Source organism: Cynoglossus semilaevis, chromosome 1 (assembly GCF_000523025.1).
Source record: "Cynoglossus semilaevis isolate Cse_v1.0 chromosome 1, Cse_v1.0, whole genome shotgun sequence".
Taxonomy (NCBI): domain Eukaryota; kingdom Metazoa; phylum Chordata; class Actinopteri; order Pleuronectiformes; family Cynoglossidae; genus Cynoglossus; species Cynoglossus semilaevis.
The window spans coordinates 12,501,404-12,528,206 of record NC_024307.1 but is presented as its reverse complement, the minus strand read 5'-3'; the positions used below and the strand labels follow the sequence as shown (position 1 = coordinate 12,528,206).

Here is a 26,803-nt window from a genome sequence, read left to right as displayed (position 1 = left end):
AGATTAAACTTACACCAGGGGAGAGAGAGCATTTCATCAAGTACTGCTTCACAACTATGGAACTCCCCGACTGATCACCTGAAGGCACCACAGGCTGTGGAGACCTATGTGCAGTATGTGAGTTCTGACATGGTAAAAAAAAAACAACTTACGTTGCACTGTAGGAATGGAACTCTGACTTAAGTCGGGGACCCCTTGTTTTGGTTTGAAAAATGTCTCATGAGTCCAGGTTTGTCATCTATCGTCTATCATTAAGAGTTAATTCAGCGGTCTGTGCTCAAAGTGTGTCTTAGCAGCAGAACGTTCACCTTTAGTATCCACCTGATTTTATCAACCATTCAAAAAATGTAATCATACAAATCCAAAGGGAACCAATAATAAACTGGTGCCACCAGCTTCTCGGGAAAATGGACTTAACACTTGACGGCACATCTACTCATTTTATAAAAAAAACATTCACTTCATCTTCTCCCTCAGAGCCAAGTGGTTACATCTAATTCATCCTCTCTTGAAATTTCATTTTCATTCCCCCGCTCCTCCTAACATATTTCATCTCTCTATAACTAAAGCAGCATATTTGCTGTTTGTCCCCAGACGGACAAACCAACAGCACAACAGCATTAGGCTATGTCAGTGATTATTTCCTGAAACAAAACCTGCAATCACACCAGTGAAAAGACTGCTGGAGAATGTAGTGGTTCAGCGAAAGGATGAGCCAACAACAACTGCCAATTTGAGTAAGGGTGAGTGCTCTCCTGTCAGGGGGAATAGTCTGTGTTTGTCTACATGCCTTTGTGTGTGTGCTCGCCCGTGTGTAAATGTACTCCTAAATAACCTGGCAGTGCAGAGCCAGGTAGCAGACAGTCTGTAGAAATGCCAAAGAGCCTTGCTTTAGTATTCCTGGCACGACAATAAAAGCACTAATATCACCTTTTAGCACAGTGCTTACTAACAAGGAGCAAGACAGAGGCAGACACGAGGACTGATGGGGAAAAAATGGAAAAGAAAGACAATAGAGAAAGAAAGGGTCATGAGGGGAGAATGGGACGGGACGCATCTGTGGCAAAGTGAAAAGGTTTGGAGAAGATTTGGTGCAGCGTGGGCTCCTGTCTCCGTTTGAAATGAATTAACAGCATGAGTTCATTTCATTTCCTTCACTTCTCTTCCCCCTTCTGTTCTGCCTGATGAACAAAGACACTGCTGTATGGTAGGAGACTTATCTGGAAGCAACAGCAGCAGCAACAGTGAGCCCCCTCCCTGCCTCCCCCAATTCAAACTGACCTTATCAAGAACTGTAGTCCACATGAGACTAATGAAGCAGAGCATTAGTCCAGAGCTCCTGGTTAGTGATGGTGTTTTAGCCTGGTTGTTCAAACATACAGAAGTCAGTTCAGAGTCACCAGCACCAAATACCTGTAGGACAGTGTGTTTTAGAAGTACTATGTTATATATATATATTTAAATACAAAATATATACCCTATATATATATATATATATATATATATATATATACATATAAGAACACATACATGTATGTACATGTGCATATACACATACAGTATATATGAATGTATGTCTAAGTATATGTAAATACTTAAAAAACTGTCAAGTGATTAAAGTTGTGTATTTATGTATATTCTGTATATATGTACATATACATGTACAAATGTATGCAATGTATATACTGTTTATATATGTATTCATATATACTGTATGTATATTCATATTAATTATAATACCAATTATTAATAATTTTAAATTTTTTGTCAAAAGCTCAATGACGTGACAATGCCATTATATACACAAATACACAGTATTAGTGAAGAAGGATTAAGCACCCAAGGACTAATAATTTGTAAGGGTGCGTGGTCAGCAGACAGGGGCAGTTAATCTTTTGTTTAATCAGTCGTTTTTAAAAGCAAAGAGTATACCGGACAAAACCAAAGTACTTTGCTACCAATTTTCAAGCACAAGGATTACGTGTCGTGATTTAGCAATAAGACAGGTATGGTACAGACTGTTAAACTTAGACTAAAGAAAAAGTTTTTATCAGTTGTCAGCAGTTTAACACCATTCAGGAAAGTTAATTGCAGGACTTGCAGGAATTATTTATTTGTTGCTTATTAATAGGAAACAAGAACTTTAATGTACTGTAATACAATGACAATATTTGATAAGTCATCGTTAGTTGCCTAGCAGATAAGTACTTGAAGGCGGTGCAAGACCTGTATGATGGCAGTAACATGGCAGAGAAATGTGTGGTCTGAGTGACAGATGGGTTGAGGATAGGGGTGGGGTTACATTGAAGATCAGTCCAGTATTGTTGTGAAAGAGGACGAGCAGATGAGGCAGAAAACACTGTTTATTTGGGGTTTTTCTTTTTTCAGTAGTGAAACATTTAATATTTGGTATAAATTTTAAAGAAACACTCCACCAAGATGACTTTGATAAATGTGGCTCAAAGACTTGTTTTTACATGCACAACTGTCATGTACTGTATATAGACCTTCACATTTATGCATCTGGGCCATTAAAGATTTTATCTCTTGGAAATGCAGTTTAATCTTACCCACAGTCATAAAGTATGGGTTATAAAATCATATGCGAGAAGTTAATTAGTTTTCTAATTTGACAGTTTGTTAGGTAGATAAAAGGGATAGAATCTAATGAAAGAAAACACTCAGAGGACAAACTCGTACAAACAACCAAGACTGCTGTTTCCCACGTCGTCACGTTGAAGTCGCCCTTTTTTTGCAAGGTTAATTATTGGGGGTTTTTTCTTTTTCTTTTTAAATCTGCAAATCCAAATCTGGATTACCACCAAAGGTAATAATTACTTTCCATACCCTGAAAATGAACCTAAATGTGTGCATTACTTTTAATTGATGATGCACAATGCTGATTGAGAAACAGGGAAAAATAACTCCTCAGACAAAGATTGTAAAATGATTGCCTCGCCACTAAATGATTAAATAAATACTTTTATCCAGTGATATCAACAAATTGACTACGTATACATTGCTAACTTAAACAAAACACTGGCTGTGAAATCATTAGAGTCACAAAGATATCATATTATTCATTATTAAAATTGAGCCGACCTCAGTGAACCACTGTTGGTGTGTTTTGCTTGTGTTATTTTGATATATATTGTGTCAGTGATGTTTGAATCGCTGGAGAAACCATGTGTTTTTTGAGTTTGCGTGGGCCAGAGTTCTTCCTGATCTCTTCGTACAAATTGACTACGTATTCGTTGCTAACTTAAACAAAACACTGGCTGTGAAATCATTAGAGTCACAAAGATATCACTTATTCATTATTAAAATTGAGCCGACCTCGGTGAACCACTGTTGGTGTGTTTTGCTTATGTTATTTTGATATGTATTGTGTCAGTGATGTTTGAATCGCTGGAGAAACCATGTGTTTTTTGAGTTTGCGTGGGCCAGAGTTCTTCCTGATCTCTTCGTCCAGACTCAGGCTCATCAACAAATCGAGTTAGAGCCATGTCCTCAAAAAGACCTTGGAGGGAAAATACCTTCCTGACTCTACAAAATATGATGTTTTACAGGGAAAATATGATTTTAACATTTTTATTCCTAACATTCTCCAACATTCAGTACTATTGATGCTTTTATTTTTTTGCAAAGACAGTCTGTTTGATTACTATGTTGTGTAATGCATTGAATGATTATGACTAAGGTTCACACAAATGACCTCACATTACAATCAAAATGGAGGACAAATTAATTTGTTTCTGAACTTACAAAATACAAAATACATCCAAAAAACTGGAAGTACAGAAAGTAGTAGAATTTTGTCAAATTTTACAAACCCAAAACATCTTTGTGTTTCCATAGTGTAACGGTTGTCACACCTGCCTTACACATACGGCGTACATGCAGAAGTTCCTCGAGCCCCAGAGGAACCACATATTTAATGGCGTGTCCTTTGTCAGTTGCAAAGACTTTTGCGGTAAATTTCCCCATTGTGGGACAAATAAAGGAGTATTACTTATATATTATTATATATAATATATATAAAAACCACCTCACCTAAAATATTTGGAAAATCCTAAACATTTTATCACAAACAAATCCAAAGATCTCATCCATAAAAGTATGAGAAGTCAGAAAAGCACACTAAAATCAAGCCAAGAGGATACATGGTAGCAGGTTTGTGTCGAAGACCTTAAAACTGGGGACTTTCTGCCCCTGCTGACAGGTAATGAAAATTTAATTTCTGGGTCACATAAAATAAATCCAGATGTCAAACAACTAGGCCCAGGATGAGACTTAACACACTCCTGCATTATTATTTTATCAACATAGTTTGGCTTTCCAAAGAAAAAAAAATTTAATCAGCACAAATCTTTCGTGGGAAAAAAAAAAGTTCCGATTTTCATGACTGAATTCACAAAACCATTAAAGTCCAAAATGGAGTGTGGGTTCGAGGGGGAATAGTGTTGTTGCTGCAGTGTAATTGGAGAGGAGAGAGCACAATGACTAATGACAGGAGGGTGGTGGAATCAGCCAGTGACCATCTGTGGTGCAGACAGTGGTAAATGAGCTCCATGTACAGTAGGAGCTGCAGGCCAAACCAGTTTCCACAGAGAAAGCCTCCATGTAGTCCACTTCACGGAGGACAGTGTGTTTCCTCACACTGAGTGGCTACAGAAGCCTCAAACGCTCGGGTGAAATACTACACTACATACAACTGAATTGTATACTCTACAAACTCAATATTAGGTGTTTTCAGTTGGAAACAAATGAATAATCTTTAAAGAATGAAGCGAATGCTAAATATTACTAAATATTTGTAAATGTTTTATTGTAAGTGTCTTTATTTCGGACTCAAAAAGATCTAAATGCATTAGATCTGTGGCAATAGTCCATACAAAAAAACAAAACAAAACAGAAAATCTATACATAAGTGATGGGAGTATAGATTTTGTGGTATCAATATACTGACACTCACACAAGTATCGGCATATCAATGTATTGATATATGGATTGATGTAGTAGTGTAACATGCAATAAAAAAAAATTGCCAAAAAAGTATCAAATTCCAAAAGTTCCTGTAACATTCATAACTGCTATACGTGCGTTCCACCGATAATTTGTACCCTTCTACAGACCTTTAGTCAAGTCAGTGGCAGAACTTTGCTGAAAGTTTTTGAATATACCACTATATTTTATAAAGTAAATTAAACAAATATACAGTATATACTGTATATATTTTTTAAATCTGTTTACCTGACTTTGAAAAGCATCTGTTTTTTAAAGCATGCATCTAAAATAGGCATCTGTTTATTTGTGTGAGGAAAGAGACGGATACAAAGCTGAGCTTGCATGTTAATGTGAACTCAGGTGTGCTTTAAATGTGTGTGTACGTGTGTGTGTCCATTACGTCACCTACCTTTGAGACACGGAGGGTCTTTGTAGGTGATTAGGGCAAAAGGTTAATCAGAACCCTGGGCAGTTTTGAAGTGAATGAACTGTATTTGTGAGTGTGAACCAGAGTTCTATACCCAAGCGGGTGTGTATTTGTGTATTTTAATGCTGCGCGGACTGATTAAAATGTGCATATTATATCCTACTGCACTTACCATTTTCTGTGAGTGCATGTGAGCCTCTGATAGACTCGCTGCTGAACAGAGCTGTGCTGCATATCTCACTCTCTCATGAAATTCTTGTCCAAACGCATTAGACCTCCAAGGGTCTTTTCTGACATGAAGAGGGAGCTGGTCCTAATTAGGTTGGCTCACACATGCCAAGATTTAACCAATCAATGGTCAGCTAATGGGCTGTCAGTCAAACAACAAGGCCTGGCACAGGTCAGGGTCGCTGAAGGGGAAAGACCTCAATTTCTCAGCGAAATTGGACAGACTTGACTCCAGCCAATGGGAGAAATTATGGAACATGATGAGGACCAATCGTGGGACTGGGTGTGTAATGAGCAGGAGAATATTCTCAGATCTTGGTAATTATTTAAACTTTCCCAAGGTGGAAGTTGAAGATAACCTGGAGCCTTTTTTCTGCGCTGTGCTTCTCCTTCCTGTATGCTCCACTGAACAGGGTTTCAAAAACATCCAGCGTCTCTGCTTTAATCAGAGGCAGCAATTAAAAGGTGCACATGTATCAGAGGAGTCTTTTTAACTCTGCGGATGAGTGCACCTAACACCTGTTGCAGTGCTGTGCGCTGGAGACAGAGAATCCACAGATGTGGTTTCGTGGTTGGCCAACAGCGTGTTGTTCTTTCTTCTGTCAGTATCACGGGGGCAAGTAAACAGGGGCGGAAGAACAGATGGAAATGAAGCATCTAGACGAGACTGTGCTGCAGATGCAAAGTACTGTATATTCAACACAGAACGCTGCACTTAGATGCACAAAGCCAGATCCAAGCCTAAATATTTAAGCTGAGGTGTTCTAGTGTAACTAATAAAGTCAAGAAGCTTGTGATCTCTCACTAAAACCGGCTCTTTGAGGTAACGATTGGAGTCGGCTCCCAGAGGCTTCTGTCCAATCAGGAAGAAGAACCGGATCTTCTTCTCTAAGCTTTAAGTCTACAGAGAATCTGGCTTTGGATCTTTTTTTGTATATGTTGTTTAATTTTATAAATTTGCTTTTTTCAAGAAGTTTGTTCCACATCAAATATAAAAAACCATAATAGAAAAAAAATCTTTGGAGTCAGTTGGGAGCCAAAAAAGCTGGCACTTTTAATGGAGCCAAACCACATTATAGAAGTAAAAAAATAGAACTTTTACAATTGTTTTTACACTTGCAGTCAGTATTTATTAAAGACAACGTGGTGGCTATGTTCATGTTAGCTATTTAATGTGTATCTGTTTGAAATGCAGCCCCAAACCAGTACTGAGCCTTGCCTTATGATTTACAAAATGTTCCAAAGAGGATTTGGAACCTTCCACCTTCCACCATAAATGTCAAACTTGGACTCATCACTCTGTGACACCTTTGCATATTGATCTTCTCTGCAGATTCTTGCATATTTTAGCCTTTTACCTCCGATGGCCCTTTAAAAACCTTGTCTGCGACCTTTCTTTTTTGTTATTTTGGGTAAGGTTTACGTAAAATAATTGATGGATGATCTTGAGGGTTGTTTGTTTGTTTCTGTGATCCTACACTAAATCTTCTCTGGATTCTTTATTTCGTTTCTCTACGAGGCCAAGATGATGTCCGTTGTCCCTAGGTTTGTTGACTTCCTCTTGTTAGCCTTTTAGAATACGTTTGGTTGTTTAGAGCCTACTAATCATGAGTTTTTCAGTCTATGAGTTTAGGTGGTTAAAAGACAACTGCGATCACCATAAGGTGGAACTCTATTGGCGTTAAAATGAACGTCATATTTCATGAACATAAAGCCGTGGCCTATTTTCCACTTTTATACACAGTGAGTGCAAAAATACCCAATTGGGATTTGTGCTGCGTCACTGTTGCAGAGATCAGGTGTATGTACAGAGCGGGGAGTATAATTCTACATATTGCCAAAAAAAAGTCAAGCCATATATGTCCTAATAAAGGAGCACATAGTTCCACAGAATGACACAATCTGACTGTCCATTAATTCCAACCTCTATCCACCTAATGGTGCTCTAATACACAGTAGATACACACATTGTTTACACACACACGGGGAAACAGTTTAGTTTCACCAAGGCACCTCAAGCTCAAAATAACATCCCCACGCCCAGCGTCTTCAGGTCAGACACCTGGCTAACGTCATACCAGCCTCACTAAGCATGGGACAGTAAGTATGTTGTCGACTAATAAGTTGACTGACACAGTTATTAAATGGATTTGAACGGGTGTAGACCAATAAACATTAGTGAGGACAGCGGCTTCACTAACCTCGATCTTGACGTGTCATTGTCAATATGCACAGTAGTGACTGAAATCCACCGACTCTTTGAAGCTAAATCTTGAGTTATATATTATAATTATATTAATAATTCAATCATACATTGAAATGCGTAGATCATTTTTGTGTTTGTCTTTCTGTTTAAACAATAAACCCCTTGAGTTGTGTAAAAATGTGTGGATGCAAAAAGGGAAACGGTTGGTGAAAGGCTTTGGTTTTAGAATTTTAATTGGGCAGACAATAGTTGAATTACAAGTACAAATATCTGTCAGGCTAAAATGTTGAGTAAAGACGGATCCGACCTTCAACACTGCGCCTTAAATGCAGATCATCGGGGCCAAATGTCGAAGCAGTGACATGTTCTGTGTCATCTCTGATATGACGCCTATTTGGACACGAACCCGACAGCAGGGCTCTTTGTATTCACTGCTTTCCTCCTTGTTTTGTCACAAACTCAATTTTTATTGGCAGCTGAAATTTCCCATGGTGATGTGGCTCTCTGACAGTCACTACTACATTATAAAGAACTATTTCAGTTCTAATTAAAAGTTTAATTTAGCCGTGACATTGCTGGTGGCCATTTCAATGTCATCCCAGTGAGTTATCCTCTGACAGGCATTAATGAAAAGACAAACAGGGCTGTGACAATATTGATTTGTATTGTTTGATTGAAAACAATCAGAGCAAGTTTCCGTTATGTCAGATTTAATCCCACTGTAACTCCTATTGCATTTACAAATTAATTCAGCTCCCCACATTTTTTGTTGCCTGTTTGGCAAATTTTTCAAGGCTTCATTTACAACTTAAATATTTGTATTCATTTACTCTCAGGATGCTTGTCAGCTCACAGCTGTAGCAGCCAGGTGTTTACAGCCAAACAAAGGCCATTATTAATTGCCTCTATTGCCTCTCACAGACAAACAGACTCACTGGGTCTCTGAAGCCCACATTTCACCAATCAGAATGTTCAATTGTATCCAATAAGAGCTGAAACAACACGAACTGAGGAAATCAAGTCAAACAAAATAATGTGTGGCTGAGTAAACAACAAACAGAGCGTTCTCTAAAAATGAGGCTTGTAATGAGATATCAGAAAAATCTGGACAGTAGAGATGTAGAAGAGGTCCAGGAGATCAGATCTGGGAAAACTGCGGCCTGCTGGGCTTTTGGGTTCCAGCCCGCCAAACACTGGTACCAGGGATGGAAAAGACTGGTGTCAATCCTCTTGTTTCATGCATTACAAGAAATAAAGAAAGTGAACTCCTTGTCATTGTGACTCAGCTCACCACTATACACAACCAAATGTGACCTCTGCTTTTAACCCATCACCAAAGTGAACAGTGGGGACGGTGTCATGCTCAGAGTACCTCAATTGTAACTTGACTGTTGGTGGACTCAAACCTAAACTCTTGCAGACCCAAGTCCGCTTCCTTAACCACCAATCCACCACTGCCCTAACATCAAATAAACAAAAAATTGTAATTTCTGTTGATGCCACTAAATGGGAGCAGACATTAAATGTGCCACATTTTCTTAGAATGTTTAGGTTTATTATTGTACATTTTATTGAAATTATTTTGTCCAGAAATCTGCGTAGATCAATGCTGAACTGGCCCGCCAGTGGTCAAATTTTGAACATCAGTACGCCCATCCTGGTCTAAACTACGGGACTGGCAGATCTAGAAATGATGTACAGCAGGTTAGGTTGATAGAGAATACATTTGAAAATCAATTATTTTAGGAGAGCTGAAGGAGAACTATGAAGTTGAAAATCAATTAGAGATCAATTTTAGGAGAGCTGAAGGAGAACTATGAGGACTTGATTAGCATGAAAAAAATGTATTACAGTCTTAAAGACAGTAGGCGGAGAATGAATGAGAAAATGTATTTTTTATCCAATATTTCATGGCATGCAACCAAAGAAACCAGGTTGCGATTGTTTGGATGTGGACTGAGCTTATCTAGGTGATTCATTGGACAAAGGATGATCCCAGAGAAGATACATACAGTAGATGTAGGTGTGGGTTGGTGTAAGACACAAGGAAGCTGACAATACAGTGGAGAAAAGGCAGATGATCCATTGTTGTACCTTCTAAATGTAAAAGCTGGAAGACAAAGATGGATACAGGATAAAAGAGAGAGAGAGAGAGAGAGGGTGAGGATGGATGAAGAAATAGAAATCCAGACGAAGGTTCTGTGGATTGTCACACACTTTAATTCAGGCCTGCTCCAAACAGCAGGAAAACATGACATCCAGATAAATGAAGTCATTTATTCCTCTTTGTCTTTATACAAGTGTCTTCACATTCAACACCAAGTAAATGCTGATATTGCTGAGAGCAGTAATTTGCCAACTTAACTTTGCGTGGTTGTTAAGATGGCTGATTGGAATGTCGGTGCATATTCTCCGTTTTTAATTCCACCAAGCAAGGCAGAAAAAAATAGAAATTGGTTCCTGTGTGATTATGTGCAAAAACCGGTGTTGGTGTCAGACTGACAGGAATTAAGCATCAGCAGAAGCTGCGGCTGAATTTAAGCTCTCGCTGTGTCATGTGATGGCGCTCTCCCGAATGAATGGAAAACTATACAAGTGCTTCCAACTCAGTTATCCTCTTAACATTTATAATATACAGTAAACGTGCACAGAACTGTGGTGCTAAGGGGAAAGATTGACGAGCTGCTTTATTACAGCAAGAACCGAGGTCCACGGGAAAATCTAATGTTCTCTGAGTGACAGTCTCCCAGCGTGCGTTTATATCAATCCTCTCAACCATACTTTTATTTGTGCAAAGTAATTACAGCAGGGGTTCACAGTTAATTTGACAGTGATATAAGATGTTAAGCATCTGCTCAGATCCTCATTTAAAATTTGTAATATTACAGAGGAAACGCTATTACGAAAGGTCACGAAGTACGCTGACTACAGATGGAAAAAACAAGAACATTTGATCCGACATAGAACACATTTGTTTGTGGATGAAGCCTGGCTGTTACACAGCTCGGCAGTGGAGTCAAACTCCAAGTCTGTGCTGGCCTTTGAACAAGCTTAGAACGGCAACATGAGTGCCATGCAACGTGATTTAGTTCCTTACACGTCAGCACTGTGTGTGTTCATCTGTCAATCACTAAAGAGCTGCAGTTTGAAGAATTGCATGACTATAGTTCTCAGTAATATAGTTTATGTTGCGTTTTTCTAGTAATTAAAAATACATTGTTATATGCAGATGATATGATATGGAGATGATACAATATACAGATGAAATGGTATGTAGATGATGTGATATAATACCTAGATGATGTGAAATGTAAATTGTATAATATGATAATTATATGATTTGAAATGTTGTGATATTTTGAGTAGAAAGTTCCCTCTTAGGTTTTGTTTTGTAGACGCTGGACAACATTTCCAACCAGTAAGAATACACAGTTCTTGTTGTTTGAGTTTGGGGGTGGGGTGGGGGTGGGGGTTTAAATCCTACTGACAGACCTTGCAACACCGTTCACTTATTAAAGAACTTTCAGAGTTACGATTTAGTTTAAAGTGTCTTCACAGATTTCTATGAATTTTCTCCCCTCTGCCAATTACTCTGAAGTTTCAGATATTCAGTCTTTAAAGTTTGTCTGTGTTTAGTTTCTAAAGCTAAATTTTATTATTTCATCTCCGCCATCTTCATTTCATCATCACAGTTGGGCCTTTGATCCAAAATGTTGGCTCATTTTCAGAACAGATTCTGCAGATTGATTAAATTAAATGTTAATCTCTTTGGCTCTGTGACTATTGAGAATGTGTATCTTCCAGATCTAAACAAATATAGAGAAGATCGTCTTTGATCGACCTGATACACGGAAAACTAATTGTGTGTCTGTTTTTAATTTCATGCCTCAGGGACATGCAAGTTAATTACATTTTTTTTATTTACCAAAACAACTATTAGCTGCATTTGCATCTGCAGTTATACCTTGGCCGTGAAAAAAAAAAAAATCAAAAATACGTGCCTTACATTATATACACTGTTCCCTGTGCACGATAGAGATCCCCTTGTAACTGCAGCAAAGGTTTTTTCCACACTGCACCTAGGGGTAAAATGAATATGGCTGCAGTAAACTGTCATGGTGAAGAAGATGTACATGTTGAGTTCCACAGGTTAATGTCCCTGTGGCTAAGACTGAGCTGGGATAATAGGTAAGAGCAGTGCCTATTACTCCCATTGTCGTAGGAGAGGCTTTACTTTGCTGAGTTGGCAGTGTTAGGTGCAGGAGTTTACATTAATATAGGCCAGCGTGCCTCACCCCGAGCATTTACAGCGTTTTTTTTAAATGTGTAGATTGGGACCAGAAGAGTGGGAGCATGATGAGGAGGACGATTGGGAGGAGGCGGGTTGAGTTCACCTCAGTGCAGGGGCACAGACTTGCTGAGGAGTAATGAGAACTTCTGTACGGGGGTAATACCAGTTAATCTGTGTCGTCTATGATCTATTCAAATCTAATCAGCCTCTTTACCGTCTAGGCCATTCGTCATTGCTTGAACGTGGTAACTGCTAATTAAACTGACGACAGACGGGCGGTCTCTCTGGCCAGGACCAGTCTAATATAATTACTCCATCACAGTTGTACATCCGTCCACCTGTCCTCCTGATGTCTTCACCCATATCCTGACTTTAATGATCAACTTCTAACAATGCAATCACAGACTGGAGTTGAACCAAAGAGAGAGCATTACAAACCAATCATTTGTTATTTTATGAAAAAACAGAAAGTACTTCATGGTAAATTAATAAACTCAAAGGACTTTCCCCCAGAGTTTCTTGTGTCTCAATCACTAGTTCAGGACGTCTGCTCAAAAACAAAATATTTTTGTGAATTATGATGCAATTTACAGTAAGAGGTAATGGAGCGAGTGATGGATTGCGAACGAAGTGAAGGGTCCACTAAATAAAAACCTTGACACTGTGTTGTTTCTAATTTACTGCATTACTGTGCAGTGAATTATAATGGCTATTATAATGGCCGGCCAATGTGTAAAAAATGGTCAATTGTATATTATACTTAATCACATTTGTCACTTGAGCCATGTTTTTCCATCTGCGTTATTTCATTTGGATCGTAATTTGCCAAAATGACATCGCACATTGTTGAAAGAAGCCCTCAGGCACTGATTATGACAGTAAACTACTCAGGTAAATGTTAGCTGGCATTAATAAAATCCAGTAAGGTTATCTGATATTCACACAAATTTACATTCAAATAAACCCCAAACCACCGTTGCACTCTCACAGGTCTGTGAAGAATCAGGTTTTGTTGAGACGGAAGCAACTTGACTTGAAATTTGTTCGATACGTCACCTGCCATTCAAATGCTTCTCTATTTCATTTTTTACTCCCCTCATTCCGTGAAGTGAAATTATTTTCTGTATTCAACCCATTGGTAAAACACCAGCCATGTCCCTGTACTTCAGTTTAACACTAGCAACTTCCATCAAGATCCATGGACAAGTCATCTCAGACTCAGTCCATGGAGTGTTGCTTTACCCTCACATTTATTTTGGCTTCTCCACTAGGATCTGTCATTGTGTTTTAGGTTACATGACACCACAGAGGGCGAAGATACAAATGTTTTCTTCAGCTTTTCATAGGTTTTTAATAAGGCCTTTACCAATCCACATCCATTTCGTTTCATTTATGATCAACAGTCCTGAAACCTGACTTTTTTGTAGCCTCAGGATTGTGATCAGAGAAGTTGGTTCAAGTTTCACTGATGACCAGCTTCAGGAAGAAACACATCATCTACATCTACATCTACTATTTTCAAATCACAGTCTCTCTTGTTGGAGAAGCCAACTCTTACGGCCAACTGACCCTTGCCTGGCCCGTTTTACAGTCTGCGCTCGTGGTTGAAAAAATGAACCAGAAAACCTTTTTGTTTGCGTTTTTGTTTGTCTTTTTTTTATTTTATTTTTTGCTGCCCTTCAGTAAATTAACTCGGTTCAGTTGTGTTGTGGTACACTTCATGACCTGGAGCCAACAGTTGTTGAATGAGGATAAAGATGCAATAGCTTGCACTTCTAACTGTGGCCAGTTCCACGGGGCAGTAAGACATCGCTGTACTCATTTTTTTTAATTTTGTTCTCATTCCAGGGCAACAAAAAAAAAGCAGCAAGTTACCAGGCTCATCCACAGCCGGCCTACATATCAGATAGAAGTAAGTCCCATTTAAACCTCCCAGTTTATATTTTCTCCTTCATTTGTAAACAAAATTGAAAGTTAGAAAAGGTTCATTCTCAGACTTTGGGATCGTGGCCAATATACAGTAAATATATGGTTTAACAGACACTTGTTCACAGTGTATGCAGATGACACTTTAAAATGAATTTAAAACAAAAACCAAGAGCCCTTAATGCTTTTTTTGGTTGGAACTCCCTCATACTGCATATATACTTAATGACATTTTCTTCTATGATAACCTGGGCCTCGTGCCACTACAGTAGTAGTAGTAACAGTACCTCGTTATTTTTCATTTGAAACTGAACTTTTCAAACGATCGTCATATTAATATATGCATGTTTTTATTTGTAGCGTGCGCAAAATGTTTAAATTAGGAAAATAGTCAAGAGAAACAAAGAGTTTATGACACCCCCCCCTCCACACACACACACACACACACACACACACACATGCTCACCCACACATACACGGTGTCTTTGCGGACACCCTTCTTAAGACCGTTGTCCAACCTTAGGTTAACTGAGAAGTAATTACCTAAAAACAACACCTATTAGAAAAGTATTTCTTCTCAGTCCTACATTTTGTTTAGTTTAGTTTCATTTTTTGGATAGCTTAATTTGCTTTAATTTAATTTAATTTACTTTGAGTTTCTCTAATTTAATAGAGAAGGGCGTCACAGGTCGGGCTGGCTTCTGTGATTATGACTGATTCAGTAGCTCTGCTAGAAAAGCCCTGAGGTTGCGGGAAAACTGACCCACTGTCTCCCTGTCTTTCTTTTATGATTATAACTTTTTTAGAATCAGAATATTATTTTTCATTAACTGCTTTTAGCAGCACTGCCTTGTATCTGACTGTTTGTTGTATCCTGTTATCTTCCCACTAAGTTGGCAACTCATTAAAATATGAAACAGAAAATGTGTTGAATAAAGTTTTTATACTTTTGTTTGTCAGCTGAGACAGCAAAAGTCAGACAATTAGCCAAACACTTTGGGTTAACAGTAGCCTTTATCTATTGTTATGGGGACTCAGGTGGTAGGATTTTACCTTTCAATAAGCAATGTTTGTTGTCCTGAGTTTATACAGAAGCTCCTGTGAAGATCTCAAAACATTGAGTAAACACTTCTTCCCTACAGTTTCTCAATAAGTCAGGACTTTCCAAAAGTGTGTTCATTAAAATTCATAAACACTCATTGTCTCAGTCGCAGACACACACACACACACACACACACAGTCCCTCAGTCCCTCAGTCCAGACAACTCTTAACTGTTTTATTACTAAGTGCAGAGAGCCCATTCAGTGTGTTTAAGACGGTGAATGCAAAAATAAAGTGAAGTTGTCCGAGTGGCTGTGATAAAAGGCAGGAGGCAGGAGGATAGTAAAAAAAAATACGAGATTTTTGCCAAAGGTAAGAGCCGCCCGTGGGTGACAACAGTAATGTTAGTAAAGAGCAGCAAGACGCCTCGGGGTTGTTCTCAGCAGCACGAGTCTTTGCGTTGCTATCCCTACCATCACCTTGACACCTGTCCAAATGTGTAGCTCTCAGACTTGTTCTCATTCTCCCAGTGACAGTAGCTTCAGGTGAGAGTTTCTCATCACAGAAAATTACCTAGAATGCATATCAGGTCAACTGTCACAGGAGAGTTTGTCTGCACTTGCTGTTCTTCTCTGTCTCTTTCTCTCTTCTTTAGTGATACTTAAATAGAGTTGCTTGCACAAGTCTACAGACGTCTCTGAGTTTAAATACCTGAACTGGAAACCTGGGGTTAGTGTAGTAGAACTCTCTTACCAACCCAACGCACACTGGGATTTGGGGTTCCATTAATTTTACACTCTCAAATACAACCCCAGACCTTGACAGATCATCTTTTCACCAAGTGATTTTCTGTTTTTCTTTGACTTTTTTTTAGACAACTCTTAACATTTATAGCCCTAATTATTGGCTGTATTTTGGCTTCATTTGAATACTTTTTCAGTTTACCTTTGTACATAATTGTCTATATCAGTGGTTCTCAAACTGTGGTACGTGTACCACCAGTGGTACATGGGGAAAATTTATTAAAATTTTCACATTTTCAGTTGAATAAATCTGAATCATACCATGTACAATTAATAGAACATTTAAACATAAACATCTTTCTAAACCTTTTTTAAACATCTCTCCCGTGGTGAAGCTAACAGTGAAGGCCTCTGCTGCTGTATTCTAATGTTGGTCATCATGGTGGGACTCAGAGAGATCAATGTTTTCTCAGGTGGTACAGAGTAGAAAAAGTTGGGGAACCACTGGTCACTTACCTACGCTAACACGTGGTAACATTAACATAATGACTTATGCTTTGGAGCCATAATGAAGGTAAAAAGATTCCCAAAAAAGTTGCACATTATTGTATAGCATCCAACCGGCAAGCGTAAACAAAGGCGTCTACTGCGTATATCACTGTGTGACGACGTATGTATCTGCTCCACTCACCAACAAGATCCTGTGCTGCGCTGTACGTCGGATAGATGGAACGAGACTTTCTTAATCAATTTATGAGAGAACCACCAACAAGATCCTGTGCTGTACATCGGATAGATGGAACCAGACTTTCTTAATCAATTTATGAGAGAATTTGACGTAACCACATAAACCAGGGAACCCCTGTATATGGAGTACATGAGAATGTAAAAAAAAAAATATTTGAGTAAGAAAAGAAATTTCCCAAAGGATTCGACCCGTCTGTAATTACATTTATTTGTCATATGTTCATGTGTCTGGGATTTGAATCCTCTTTTTAGGGATTTTTAGCGTTTGTAATCTAGTGGATTACAAACCCTAAAAATGTCTTTCAACCAGTGGGCCTCAGGGTTTCCACACTCTAGTCAGTCATTTTACCACATTTTTTTTACCATGTCCGTGCTAACACCAGCTGTTTTCTTTTGCTAACTTCTACTGTCCTTGGCTGAATTCTAACCAAATCCTGTGTATGTGATTAAGGCATTAACGATAGACGAGGAGCTCAGCGACGTTCATTATAATGCACGAAGTTAAGTGTATCAGAAGCGTCCTTCTGTGTTCCAGATATTCCCAGCAGTGTTTAACTTTTAACTTTATTCAGCGAGGTTTATTACCCTGCAGCAGAACCAACCCACCTCCCCCCTCGCACCCTCTCTGTGATCATCTGCTCTGGCCGGTGCCGCAGCATCCACAGCACAGTTTGATCCTCACACCTAATAAAATGTCATTCAAGGAGCACTGAGCCGTAAATCTGACAGGAGTTGATTGCGGGGTCACTTATTGTCTCACTTAATCACAGATTCTCTCCAACACTTTAACGCACTTCTCCTTTCATTCACTTTGAACTTTATTTCGCTCTTCCTCCTTTTTCCTTTTTCCCCCTCCCCTCTTCCTACTTCCCAGACTCACCCGTCCTCTCTTTTGATCCCACTTTATTCTTTATCTTGTCCTTTGTCCTCATGTCTCTCCCCTTTCTCTCCCTTTTTCTGAACCACACTTTTCCCCCTCCCCCTCATCTTCATTCCTTTCTGCTGCCCATCCTCCAGTTACCTGCTCTCTGCCTAATCCTTTTTCTACCCCCGCTTCTTTCCTCCCTCCTCCTCTCATCTGTCCTTTCATTTGCTTCCTTCATCCATCCTTGTCACTTTTTTCTACCCGTTTCCTTTTGTACTCCGTCTCCTCAGATGCTCTTGCCAGCTCCCCTCTTCACTCCTGATACTCTCCGACTCACTCCCTCTAATGATACTTACTAACTTTTCTCTTCTTTTTTTCTCCCTTTTTCTCCCCTCTTTTTGGCTTCGGCACTTCCCTCTCTGTCCGATCCCTCTCGCTCTACATCTATTATTCTCCCTCTGCCCCAATCATGCCGTACACCCCCGCCCTCTCCGGAGTCTTGTATATATTTCTCAATGTCTCTCTCTTTTCTTTTTCTTCTTCCCATTCACCCTGAGCGATGGCTCTATTGATTCCTTCTGATGATATTGCCCAAGGACAACCACAGGGCAGAAAACCTCTTAGAATTACCTCTGTGTGTGTGTGTGTGTGTACATCTACAGTGTGTGTGTGTGTGTGTGTGTGTGTGACCAGAGGCTATTCTAACTGTAAGAATTCATCACTAATCAAATGTTAGAAAACAGCCTCCTGGCCCGTGTGTATGTATATCAATACAGTGAGTGTGTTCTGTTCAGTCCCACCTGAGCCTCTGCAGGTGTGTGTTCATGTAAGTTCAGGCCTTCTGCGTGCGTGGGAGCGTGAGTGTGTGCAGAGAGGAACTTTAAGGAAGCCATAACTTTAAAGCTAAAAAGTTTCTCCCTGCCTTGTAGTTTTTTTTCTGATCTCCTACAGGCTGTAGACACAAATCTCCAACTGGCTTCACAGCCAGACATCAGAAGCGATCAGTCTGTGTTTGTGATAGTTTTCCTGTTTCTCTCTAAGCCCTTGGAAAAGCCTTCCCCACTGTTGGCCAACAGCAGCAGGTGGATGTCTGCTGTCACAGACGCAGATGTTTCTCAGGGCTCAGACTTCATGTAATCTCTCTGATTCATACCTGACAAATACCTGCACACAGTCCAAACCTCTGTCTCTGGTTCTGCACCAGGAGTCAGCTCTACAGTAGGAATGGATAACGATGCAGTGGCCGGCTTGGTGCTGTGTGTGTGTGCACAATTGTGTAATTGTGTAATTGTGTATGTGGGGGTGTCTGGAACTTACATTCCAGAAGAGAACATAATTTCAATAATTTCAGTTAGCTCATAGCTAAGTTGGAGTTGTTGTTTTTTTTCCGTAGATATTGATTAAATTAATAGATATTTATACTATATTGATCTTGATGGAAATGACTGTATTTAGTATTACAGGGGATTAGCTCAGATGGTATTTTTTGGCTTTCTGATGTTAAGCTCTCTTTTATTTTATACCTTATTGGCTAATGATGCGGGGGGTGGGGGGGGAGGTTCCACTGTGACTCGACTTCTTCAGTTAGCATTTTTAAGTATTACATAGCTAAATATTGATGTGTTCTGATTGGCTAAATTCAGATAAACAAAAGCTAAAAGATCTTACATTATACCATAACTAAGCTAACAAACGTGCACACAAATATTTCTTTTGTACTGAATGCATATTTGTTGAAGAGCAGTTACTGTGAATATATTTTTTTTACATCACTCTTTCTGACAGCTTCAAAAGAGATTCTCAGATCAGTGTTCCATTTCTCACACCACACACACATCTGTGCGTATGGAGAGATCACAGAGAAGAAAAGGAGAATAAAAACGCAATCTGCAAAGTGGACCTTTTTTCTACTTTGGTGTATATTTATTTAAGCTCGCTGACATTTGGAGCAACGCAGCAGATATATATTCAATTCCTTGAAAATGAGCCCTGCAGTGTTGGCCATTGTAGAAATTCCGCCTCGCGTGCAACTATCCCATATTAGTACTGCAGGATAGCTACAAGAAAAGCAATTTGTTTTGGTTACAGAATCTCCCCTTAAGTGCAGCAGTGGAGCAGAAAGCGTCTAAAATGTGTCCTCACTGCTTCATCTATATTCATTCCCATGGGCTACATTTAATTCAGTTATGTAATGTTGAGCTGCAAAAAGTAACTGCTCATAAACCCCAAAACTCATTGGAAAATATTGGTTGCGCGGGGGGAGGGGGGGCTTCAGCGATTTCACATCACTCTGCAGAACAAATTATCGAGGAGAAGAAAAAAAAACAGCACAGTTTTAATAACTGGAAGGAATGAGAAGCCTGAAAGGAAAATGTTAACCATCAAAGATTTATAGTGAGTCTTTCCTTTATTCATGATCTCTGTGGGCTAGGTTGGAGACAGGACACGGCCTACTCAGCTTGGCCCATAAAGTTCGAGTGAAGCCGGATCTTGATTCTGACCTTTTGATCAGCCAGAAAAATGTATTAAAGACCAGCTTTGTTTGACGCTTGACGAAGATGTAGGTTGGATACCTGATGTAACAGCAACATGATACCGTGTGCCTGGGTTTAGAGGAGTGCAGTTTGTTGCTGCCCTTGAGCCTAGTCAGGCAGGGTTAGTTTCCCATCAGTGTTTATATTTTACTTTTTCCTCTATTGTATGCCATCTTTTTTTATGAACTCATGAACCATTTATATATTTCAGTGTTGTTACCCACATTTATAGTAAAAGGATTCCACGGTATCCCCATATATCAACCCCAGAAAATCATGTCAGACTTTCACTAATCTTACCAGTTATTACAAGTAGAAACTCTTGCTTAAGAAATCGCTGAATCTTTAAAGTGCTACAAAAATAATTGAAAATAATTTTCCTTGCTGCATGTCCCCATAGAGGGACACGCCCCCTACTTTGGGAACCACTGGTTTAAATTCCACACAATGTTGGCTAGTTTCACTGTATTGTGGCATTTTTTGTCCATCATCATCATCATCATCTCCAACTGGTTTTACCACCCGCTGTTTCGGTCAGTTTAACATTAAGTCCTTTTAATTCCAGTCTCAGTCCATACCTGTCTTTTCTGATGTTTTTATTTTTTTTAAGCAATATACCTTTAACTGCAATCCTTCCAGGATGCAGTTTAGTGAAGTTAAAATCACTTCCTTTAGCTCACCAAGTCTGTCACCTTGCAAAAAATAAAATAAAATGAAATAAGTGATAGTGAAATTGTAATCATCTATTTGAGACTGTACTCAGGTGGTGTTTCCTCCTTTGGACTCTTTCATACACTGCAAATAACTCTGAGCTGTCCGTGGTGCTGATTTCTCTCAGCTAGCCATTCCCTCCTTTTGGACTAGCTATGAACTCCGTGTAATGAGTTCATGAGTGATGATACTCTGTGTGTCTCGGCCTCTCCTCCCAGTTCACTTTGACTTCCAAGTCTCAGTCCCACACCAAATTTGAGCTTGTTACATCACGACGGGTAATCTGTGCATGATCATACAAGTGGATTATCCACTGAGGTCGCCCCCTAAAGGAGGAGTAGTGTCAGGGCCAAGAGATGATTTTGTTGAAGAAGTAATATGTTAAATGCTAATGGTTTTTTTTTGAAGCTGTACGTTGAAGTTAAATGGGCTCGACCCCAGTCTTGTTTAATTTGTCTCACCTCCTGAGATATTATGTACAATAATTGCTGTGAGCCTCAGGCGGTTTGTCTATTTTTTCCGGGAAAAGATAAAGAAGTACGCAGTCTTAATGGAGTTCCCATGGAGAGATAAGTCAAGAGAGAGAGAGAGAGAGAGAGAGAGAGAGAGAGAGCTAACAGGGAGCCATGGAGAGGAAAATCTTCACAATCCTTCAGTCTTGTCGCACACATGCTGGGGCTGGCATGTACCTTTACAGCACACACACAGCTTCATGCAGTGTTGTTGTTGGACTGTGGACCTGGATTCATTCATTTAGGTTTGGTTTGGTTTCTAACCTGAGAGGTTGAGTTTTTAAAAAAAAGGAATATAAGCAATATAAAGGAAGTCTCTTTGGTCATTTTGGATGGAGAACTAGAACTGTATGGTGGTTTTTAGGTGCATATATGTGGCCCTCTTGCTTGTATTTACTACATTGGTCAGTAATGTTCCTTGGGGAAATATACTGCACATGAAGTTTTTATTAAAGGGCATCAAGAGAGGAATCTGGATCAGGATTATTTTATAGTTCTATCTCAGATTATTCCATAAGATATCATTCTTATAATACAAAAATGTACAATTTGTTTCATTAAAAAAAATCACAAAAGTCAATGTCATGTCAGCCATGTCTTGTTACCATATCTGTTTTCAATTTAAATTGTTGATTTTCTCAAAATTAGATATATTATATTAAATTATTTCATCTACTCTCTACTTCTCAGTGCACCATAGTCCTGCCAGGGCCCAGATTTGAACCAGCAGTTGTCCAGTTACAGGCCTGATCCTACTGTTGGACTCACTATATACACACACTATATATCTGTCTTTAAAAAAATGTTTTGAAATTGTCAACCTATTGATTATGGCATTCTAAATGTTTTGATAGCGCCACCTGCCTGCGAGTGAGAGTGAGCATTTTTAAAGTACATTCAAAGCTAAACTTTGATGTTAGTTCAAATAGGACCATCAACTTCATCCTGACTGACACCAGATGGTCTGCCTGGTATGACCCAGGGTTTGGTCTTTGTTTATACTACTGTTCCTAGAACTGTTAGTGTCAATGCCAAAATTAGTTTTCAAAATGTTCCAGAAAGCTACTAACGATTTATGAAGAACAAGAATCCACACAAACTCACAAACGTGAGTAACCCGAGATAAATCTCGGGTTACGTTCGTCCTCACGCAGACATCATATACTGTATTTGCTGCGTATAACTCTGCGTATACTACAAACCTGGCTGTGCACGTACTGCGTCTCACTGTACTTTGGCATTAATATAAAGTGAGTGCATGCATAAATTGTGGTCGTTGGTAGCAGCTTGTGCTGTGAAGGTCAGAGCAGCGTTTCTCCGGGTGCCTGCCGTTTGACAGATCCCTCCTTCCTGCACCTACATCTGTGTGTTTCTTCCTCCACCTCATAATCTTCCTTCTTCCTCCCCCCACCACGTTATCCTTCTGCTTTTATTCTCCTCGCAGCTCTGCTTTCATTTATCATCCCTTCGTTTTAGGTTCACCACCACCGTCTTCTACGCTATAGTCACTTCCATTAAACTGAATCTCCATTTACTTTGGCTTCTCTCATTTTCTTTAATGGCTCTGTGACTCTCCCCTCTGTCTCTGCTTTAAACCCCAATCAATAGTAAACTTCTACTCACTGTCCCGACTCGGTCATTGTTTTTAAAGTTTCTAATTTTCTTCTCACATTGCCTTTTTTTTTTTTTACCTCTCACTCTGTTTCACCCATTGTTTCTCTTTTCCTCAGCACAGCGGCAAGGAGAGCCAAGGAATTCAATAATCATTGAGGAAAGTGAGAGGGACACAAACACGTTTGGGCAGCACATCTGAAAACTCTAGCATGAGGCAACTTTTAGTTACTTAGGCTATATTAATCCTGGCACACAACCACTTTTTTACCATAATTATTCATAATATGGCCCTTAACATGAACATTGACTCTTTTTCTGTGAGTTTATCTCCTGATCAGTGGCGCTGTTTGGGCGACGAGGGTGTGGGGGAGGTGCAGTCACATAACATGTGTGCTACATAGTTTTCAACCATAGTCATTAACCTTCCATGGGGCCCAGAATTCCTGGCAGCCTGCCCCCGATCTTCACGTTTTATGTCTTTGAGTTTAAAGTTTCATTACCGCCATCTAGTGGCTCTTTTTAATTGGTAATAAAAACAGACTTGCAAAGACTGAAAATTATGGGAAAATGCAAGCAGGGGGCCATGTCGCTGCAGACCAAAATAATAACAACCTAGATTGTTATCTAGGTATAATTCTTTTTATACAATTTTATATTTTATATTCTCGTTCTTGGAGTCTGTGTCTCCAAACGAGGTGTAGATGGTCTCTCTTTCTCTCCCCCTCTCTGTCCCCCTCTATCTGTCTCTCCGTCTGTCCAGCAGACACGAAGCTAATTGAGGTCATTGATGTTACAGATGCTGAAACTAGAAGATGGCTAATTAAAGAAAAAAAAAATCACAGCTTTGAGCGTTCTCTCCACTCAGGACACTGGTAAAAAAAAACCATCCTACTCTGTTAACACTGTGTCTCTGCTCGGTTTCTCTGTAAGTAAACAGATTCACAGAGTCACAGCTTCAGTGAAATCCAAGGATTAAAAGCGTCTGTTTGGTCATAAATCGTGTGTGTACGTAAGAGAGAGAGGGCGGGAGAGAGAGAGAGAGAGAGAGAGAGAGTTCGTGGTTTACTGTCTTCATAAATGAATAACAGGATTTGTGTAAGTTACTTGTTTGAGGTATGGCCCAGGAATGAAAATAAATCAGAGGATCCACGTCCTCCTTTAACTTCAGGGTGTTTCTGTCCTTCTGCTGGTGTCAATAACACACACATACACACACACACACATACACATACAAACCCTTGACAACATCTCCTCCACCCCCCGTGGCTCTCGAGGGGTAGCTGATAGTGACTGATAACCCACTGAGGTGTGAGAGTAAACCACACTGTCAGTGTTCATTTAAAGAGCACAGCTTCCACTGCAGCCCTGAAATAACAGTAATCAAAGCTCCATGTGGTTAAAGACACTCAGAGAGCATTAGAGTCTTCACTGTTGTGTGTCTTCCAGGGGTTTTATTTTTTCTTTTACTCATCGACAAATCAAGCGTAAGAGACAAAAAGAAAACCACTGGAAGATTAGGGTGAAAAGAAAATTGTCTTTACAAAAAAAAATCTCTTCATTCTTCATTTCAAAAGATTTCGATAAATACAAGCACGTAGCAGGTTTTCAAGCTGCATACAGTAAAGGAAAGATTTGAAAAGGTGAAAATACCTGACTGCTAACTGTTAGCATGATAATATTCTTGCCTGCTAATACACAACGTTATACCACAATTATTTATTGAACGGCAAATGGTTTATGTCAATCAATGTTACAACCGATTTCCACAGAACGTTCCATTGGTAATTTTCAGTCTGAAATTAGGGGAAAAAATACAGCAAGAAGTTACTTGGAATTAATTACATTTGATGCAAATGAGCAACATTGCATTTTTTTAGCAGGAACATTGAATAATTGTTCATTTTAATTAGCTTCAAAATTAAGATAAAAATGATCTGATAGTTTAACTGAAATGGGCAAAAAATGTCGCAAAATTATAATTGCATTATGATGTTGAAAAACGTTCAGCATTACACAAAATATTAACAGAAAAAAGAGTAAAGAAGTTCTAAAATTAGAACAGAATATATATAGTTACCATCTGTATGGACAGTTGCATGTATGTCCTTTCTTTGACCCCTGGACCAGTGTGGACCAGTGGAGTGTGGACAAACTCGTGTTTGTGTTGCATGAGTCAGAAGCAGCCACCTGATTGAACCAACACAGTCAGATCCTGGTCCCATATCAGCCTATTAGCTTGTTTACCTCTCACAGATCTACAGCCTGTCTTCCCAATATTGACTGAAAGACACATCCACTAGCAATGAATTATTTGTTTTCTCCCAACAATATTTTTTTTTTAAACCCAGCAGTGTAACAGTACAGGCTGCTCCGGCCATTAAATCTTAACCGCATGGATTTATTTGATGTAATTATAAAAATGTTTTATTGACTGTGAGATTTTACATACACACTGAGTGATTATAACCTGTACAACCTGCGTCGGTGGCACAGCCATTAATTGATGACATGAAGAAATGAGCTTCTAGGTGCTGATGATTTCCCCCTCTATAAATTCACGTTTTAAAACTTTTTTTTGTGTGTAAATATTCCCAGTAAAACTCAGAATAGTAATCCAGGGGTCATTTATCTTCTCGTTTTTGGCACTAACTGTGAGCATAAAAGAAATATAGAGATTTAAAACTGACACACTTTGACTTTGTAACCTCCTCCAAGTTCAGCCAACCTTCAGTCCCACCTATCACGTGACTACATTTCTATTCACAGTTGTTCTAGATGACTTGTTTTCTCAATGTTGTCTTTGAAATGTTCCACGGTCTCTGAAGTAAAACCTTGGTCTCTATTGTGAAAAGGGGACCCCAAAAGAATATAGTAAATTTGAAAGAAAAAAAAAAAAATAATAATTCCAGGTTGTCAGACAATCCTTCACCTTTGATGCATCACCTTCAGGCACCGGTGCAACACATGGTATGCATAAAACAATTTAGGCTATCGATTAACGGTCAGTCTGCCGGGGCAGAGAATGTATGGGGATCACTGGGTCACAGAGGTATGGACTCAGCCCAGGGGCTGCCAGGAGAAATGATTGTGTAAACTGCTGTAGCCGCTGGTGCATGGCGTCGCGCAGGACAATGATGAACCATTCATCATAGCAGCAGAGCATTAATTACAACCATTTATAATTAGGGCTGCGACACTGACACTCAATGAATACTGATATCATAAGGGGAGAAAACAGTCAATAACTTCCAGCAGGATGAATCATGGTTATTACTGGGAGTCATCTTGTAAGAAAGTAGAAAAGTTGGAAGTCTAGTTCTTTAAGGAAGTAAACTGGTGAAGTCAAATAAAGGACTTCAAACCTGCAGCAAAAAAACTTCTCTAATGAAAGTTTAACTGGTTACAAGTTTTGGTACCGTCTAGTTTTAACCCAGGTCACCACTTGTGTTGGTTACAGTTTTTTTTCTATCTTCAACACTAGGACTGTCGGCATTAATGCGTTAATCCTGTAAATTACATTTTAACGCATGGACAGAACGACGTGCAATGTTTATCAAATAATTCCTCCGTCCATTCACTTCTCGTCACTCTGATACACAGTCAATACGTTCCTATTTGCACACACTGCAGGATCTTAATGTTTCACCCAATCCAGTGGAGGCTTGAACTCCCTGTCAGACCAGCCTCAGCAAGTACCAGGCAGTGAATAAGTACTGCTACATTGATAACTCCAAACACACAGACCTACCTGCTATTATTGGTCCTTCTGTTGCAGCTTTGTTGTCTTTCTTTCCTTCCTGCTAGTATATCAGTGTTGTTTTGTGTCTTTTTTTTCCTTCCTGCTAGTATATCAGTGTTGTGTTCAACTAAACAGGACAGAGTTGCCATGTCTCAAAAATGGTTAGGGATCTTAATTTATGCTGGGACACATTTTTAGCCAATTCCCTACT

At 39.3% G+C, this 26,803-nt stretch overlaps 1 protein-coding gene across 1 annotated transcript in view; it reads left to right on the top strand.

The window, feature by feature from the left end:
• cldn11a (claudin 11a) overlaps window positions 1–26,803 on the top strand; it is a 119,423-nt gene that overhangs the window by 61,871 nt on the left and 30,749 nt on the right. The window contains exon 4 of the mRNA XM_008311569.3: window positions 14,008–14,071. The gene's annotated coding sequence lies outside the window, so the exon portion shown is untranslated. The remainder of the gene's footprint in view (window positions 1–14,007; window positions 14,072–26,803) is intronic.